This window comes from Neofelis nebulosa, chromosome 1 (genome assembly GCF_028018385.1).
Source record: "Neofelis nebulosa isolate mNeoNeb1 chromosome 1, mNeoNeb1.pri, whole genome shotgun sequence".
NCBI lineage: Eukaryota > Metazoa > Chordata > Mammalia > Carnivora > Felidae > Neofelis > Neofelis nebulosa.
The window spans coordinates 11,012,092-11,017,678 of NC_080782.1; the positions used below are offsets into that span (position 1 = coordinate 11,012,092).

The following is a 5,587-nucleotide window of genomic DNA, read 5'->3' on the forward strand; positions in this document are numbered from 1 at the left end:
CCAGGATCCTGTGAGTCTCCTTAAACACATAAAAATTCCTTTGCAAACCTCCTTTATCTTTAACCCCCAAGTACATGTTGGCAATATACTCCAAGCATATGACCCCTGATATACATCTGAAGGGTCTCATGACTGAAGTTTTACTAAACAGTATTAAATGACATTTTCCTAACAACACTTAGCCCCTCAAGGTCCTGGAAACCTTGCTTCCAAAATTCCTTAGAGACTTATGCTGTCCCTAACCCCCTCCCAACCTGAAGATATATAATCAGTCACTCTTCACAATCCCAGGGCAGCTCTTTCTGCCCACAGGTCCTGTCCCTGTGCTTTCATAAAATCACCTTTTCTGCACCAAAGATGTCTTCAAGAATTCTTTTTTGGCCATTGGCTCTGAACACCCACCATCACCCCAAAACCCCATCACGAAGGCTTCACCACTGCTCTAGTTCTCTTAGGACTTCAGGAACATTCTTCCCTCCATTTGTCCTTCATGATTCCCACTCTGCTAACCCTGGGTGCCCCAACATCTTCTTCTGGTTTTCTCAACCTTGCCAGGGCTCTACACTTGTCATTAGTGTCTCTCCAGTTGATCAATCTTGAGCAGAATTCTGTTCCTTGCAGACTTCTGACTGATACACCTGGCTTGTAAAGGGCCAGGTGACAATGAAGGTGACAAAGCCTTCTGTGACAATGTTACACAGAAGGCTTAAGCACCAAAGAACAAAGCAGGAACAGCATTCTTCCCCTGTTCACGTTGTCCAAAATGTGCTATCCAAATGGAAAGCAACATGACTATTTATTATGAGCAGTATTAAATGGAGTGTTGATCCTTTTCCATTAGTCTTATAAAGAATGGTGAGTTGATGGGTCAGTCGGTTAAGTGTCGGACTCTTGATTTTGTCTCAGGTCATGATCTCATGATCCATGGGTTCGGGTCCCCCGTCGGGCTCTGTGCTGACAGTGCAGAACCTGCTTGGGATTCTCTCTCTCCCTCTCTCTCTCTGCCCCTCCCCTGTTTGCTTGCTCTCTAAATAAATAAATAAATAAACATAAAAAAAAAAGAATGGTGAGTTGATGTTAAGCAGCTGATATGAACTTTGTTCTTCAAAACTCATTACTTCTTTAATTTTGAATCCTAGAACTTTTTCCGTGAAAAAGTAGAATAACTCTACGTGGGGAGAAGAGAGAGTACATCTGCCATCACAGCTCTTTTTGGTGCCAAGTCCCTGCAGTGGGAAGACAGCAACCTGCTGTAGCTATTAATATTGCAGAAGAAAAATGTACAGTAGAAGGAAATTGCCATCAAATGCCCTAAAGTCAGAACAAAGAAGTAAAGAATTCTTTAGTAAAGAATAGTGATGTACCCATTCTTTGCTGAGGTCCTGATTAAGTTTAGTGTAGATTTGGATTATTTTCACTAGGTTTTCATACCAAGGACATTTGGGGGGGGGGAGGCAAAAATATAAGTCTCTAAATCATTTAAGAGCTTAAGAGAAATTCTCTTGATTTTTTTTATTTAAAAGAATTTTTTTAATGTTTATTTATTTTCAAGAGAGAGAGAGACAGAGACAGAGAGCAAGCAAGGGAGGGGAAGAGAGAGAGGGAGGCACAGAATCCGAAGCAGGCTCCAGGCTCTGAGCTGTCAGCATAGAGCCCGATGTGGGGCTCCAACTCACAAACCAACCCGAGATCATGACCTGAGCCGAAGTCGGGTGCTTAAGCGACTGAGCCACCCAGGCGCCCCGAGAAATCCTCTTTATTTATCAAAATCTTTTTAGCCAAATCTAACAGCAATAGAGCACTTCATAAAATCAAGTATTGCTACAAAATGATGGCAGGATAAAGGACAAGATCTTCTTTTATATGAAAGCTGTCCCCATGGGAAAAGATGGGCAATATAAATTTAGGCCAATACTTTTGGGAATGCATAGTGCTTCAAAATTCATAACAAGATTGGAGATTGAAAAAAAAATGTAATGGATTAATGATCAAGTAAACCTGTTAAAGTAGAAAAGTGCAGATATAGGCGAAGAAAGAGATTCTTTTCTGTCATATTTGGTTTGTGTTTTGTAAGTAGGAGTCACTGTCACTATCTCTGTTGTTAAACAACAGCAACAGCACTAACAGGGATAATCTTGATTGACCAAAAGATTTGTAAACAATTAAGTTAAGGGCTTGTTCTTCACAATGCAGAAAGATTTGCCACTTTCCATAACGTGCTGCTTTCTAGAATGTGTCCAATTAGGGCATAAAAGTTGTTTTCTAGATTCCTAATTACTTCAGAGATGAGTTTTGGTTTTGAGATGAGTGTTGACAAGACAGAAACCAGACTACAGACTTTTGGAAGTTGGGACCAATAATAAGAAATTAGCAATCAAATGTAAACCTTTCGGGAATCAAATAAAAAGTTTGGTGAAAATAGGTTTCAAAACAGCACACAAGGAGAAAGTCTTCTGCATAATGTCCAGTCCCACCAAAACCTAAAGACAGCACTTAATTCAGATATTTTGGGGGGAAAAAATAGGGTAACTTCCAGTTCTGGAGAGCTGACAGATCACAAGCTTTCACCTCTCTTTGAAATCAATATCCCACTGATGTGACTGAAGTAAAACACAACAGAGGCTCAATTAAAGCTGAGTTAGAGAGGGCTTACCAGCAAACCAAAACAAAGAAAGATTTCTCAAAGAGATTTCTCAAACGGATGCAATCAAGCTGATGACAAGTCCCCACAAAGAGAACCCAAAATACAGGCATTAAGATTGGACTAAGACAAAGAACACCTGCACGGAGAACCTGAGGGCAAGTCCTGCAGTCAAGTTTGAGAGAGAGGAAGACTCTAAAATCAGAATGCCTGAATTCATCGGATCCAGGCTCCAATACCCTGCCTGCCTCAGTGTTCTCAAAAGAAGAATGCAAATGAGAATAGTATTTACCTGGAGACCTACTATGAGGGTTACATGAGATCACGGAGATAAAGCGTTTCATCGAATGTCTGTCTTACAGGAAGTGCTGAAGCATTCAGAATGTAACAAAAATGAAAATACCAAATTTCAAAACCTAAGGGAGGCAGTTAAAAATAAACAGAAAAATCTCATAGTGTTTTTCTTTAAATAATATATTTTATTTATCCCAGCGGTTCTCAGCCAGGGGAGAGTTTTAAATGCCTTTATTGTTAAGGACTGGAATGCATAAACTAACTGCAGCAGAGTCTGTGGGTTCCCTGCCCGGATCCTCAGGGACCCTCTATCAGCTGTGGCATGTGCTCCTGCTAATGACCTACCCCTGCACGGGTCTGCAGTGGGCTCCCCTTAGATGATTTCCCCACCCACGGGTGCCTGAAGGTATGTCCCAGCTCCCACTGGCTCCATTGGAGCCAATGGCTGACTATAGTAATCCCCCCTTATTTGTGGGGTATGCGTTCCAAGACCCCCAGTGAATACCTAAAGCCGTGGTTAGTACTGAACCCTACACATAACATATTATTTCTATATGTACACACCTATGATAAGGTTTAATTTGTAAATTAGGCACAGTAGGAGATTCACAATAACTCAGAATAATCATAACAATATACTATAATAAAAGTTATGTGAATATGGTCTCTCTCACTCAAAATGTCTTATTGTACTGTACTCACCCTTCTCCTTGTGACGATGTGAGATGATCAAATGCCTACCTGATAAGATGCAGTGAGGTAAATGACGTACGCATTGTGACATAGCGTTAGGCTTCTATTAACCTTCTGATCGTTTGTCAGAGGATGATCTGCCTCTAAACCAAGGTTGACCACAGGTACCTGAAATCTTGGAAAGCGAAACCACAGAGAAGGAGGGACTACACTGTAACGTTGGGACACAAAGTTCCTGCGTCCTTGTCACAAGTTAGGACAGACCATGGTGCAATTCCTGCTTGATTTATGCTACAGAGCTCCCCAGAGAATCAGGCTGGGTGAACTTAGACCTCTCCCATTCCCTGCCTGCTACCTCGCTCCCTGCAGGCTCTTGTGAACACTTCTGTAACAAACTAGCTTTACAAGAATTGCCACCTCACGCTCTGTGGCCGGGGAGCCCAGCCTAAGTTATAAGCCTTCAGGTCAGGAACCCAGAAAAAGTCTTCCCCCAAAACTGAACCAAAATAAAAACATAAGCCAATAATAAAATGAAAGTGTAAATTGGTGAAAAGGCGGGGAATTGTGAGCTTGATAAATTGAACCAAGAATGTGAACTTTTGAGTACTTCTCAAATGGACCTCTCTCTCTATTGACCTTACAGATCATAGTGCTTTATGTAAAAAATAAGTAATTTGGAACTCCAAATAGTTGAGGTATGCTCATAAAAAGGCCTTGTCCCTACACCAAAAGTTGTAAATGTATTCCTGTGGGTATATTGTTAGAATACAATGTGTCTAATCAAATATGATATCTGTTGTCTCTGAACATTGTTTTCCTTTTCTTTTCCAGTTAACCAATCAACAGCCAATTCCATTGAATTGGTGTGCTTCTATTATACTCAAAAAGACTTCAAAAACCACAAGAAAGGAAAACAAGAAAATATACACATATTTGCTTATTTGTGAAAGAATAAACCAGAAACTAATGTGACTGGTGACTTGAGTAAAAACAGGGTGGAAAAATGGGAGAATGGAAATAGGATACAATAGAAGTGGGGTAATATTCTCTGAACATTCTGTTTTGTATACCTCTGACTTTTAGAATAATTTTCATGTTTCACATGAGGAAAGATAAATTATTAAAGTTAAGCAGAATGTGGTGGGGGGAAGTAGGGGGAGGTGCTGGTATAGGGTGGAGTCAACTGGGCTTTGTCTTACAGGGTCCACCATGCCCGTGGGGAGGGGGAGGAACACACCTTTGGGGCTCCTGGCAGCAGGGTGGGGAGAGTCCACAGGACTCTGCCCAGTAGGATCCAAAGCTGAAATTTGGGATGGGGGGAACAAGGCATCACTTCTTTGCTGTGCTTCACCTCAAGCAGGGCAGATAAAGTCAAAAAGGTTCTGTTCCATAGATATTTCTCTTGGTCATCTCACTAGAAAGAATGGGCTCATCCTAGGGCTCTTAATGTCTTCTCCCAATAGCAGTTCTGGTTTTCAGGCTTTTCTAGCACTCAGGGAGAGATAAGTGGGAAGCAAAAGAAAACAGTTCCAAGAACACACTGCCAGGTCATTCTGTGGGTCTAGAGATTTTTACCCAATATGGCTACTTTTTCTACCTTCCAGAGTCTTCTGATAGTTGTTTTATTCATTTTAGTCCAGGGCTACTCATTGTTGCCAGTAAGAAACACACAATAAAGTACTTTTATCCCACATTACCTGGACCCAGAAGTTCAAAACCCCCAATTTTTTTTTTCCCTTTCATAAGATCAGGTTCTGCTGTCTTAGGCTCTTACCTGGTTCTATCTGGCCATTCTCTGGCGTCTGAATTAACCTCCTTGCTTCTGGTCTTTCCTTTTAATGGAGATTCCAAAGAGTGACATTTCAACTTTATTATTCCTGTCTCACACGTTGAATGAAATTCTTCTCAAAACAAAACAAAATAAAGCAAAAACCTTTCTTTTATCAACTATTTGAATCC

General features: G+C 41.0%; 1 long non-coding RNA gene across 1 annotated transcript; it reads left to right on the forward strand.

Annotated features, from left to right (window-relative positions):
* Positions 1–1,049: 1,049 nt before the first annotated feature.
* Positions 1,050–4,600, forward strand: LOC131503973 (uncharacterized). The gene is made up of 2 exons (XR_009257719.1): positions 1,050–3,341; positions 4,460–4,600. It is a non-coding gene; the product is annotated as an uncharacterized LOC131503973 (long non-coding RNA).
* The last annotated feature ends 987 nt before the right edge of the window (positions 4,601–5,587 follow it).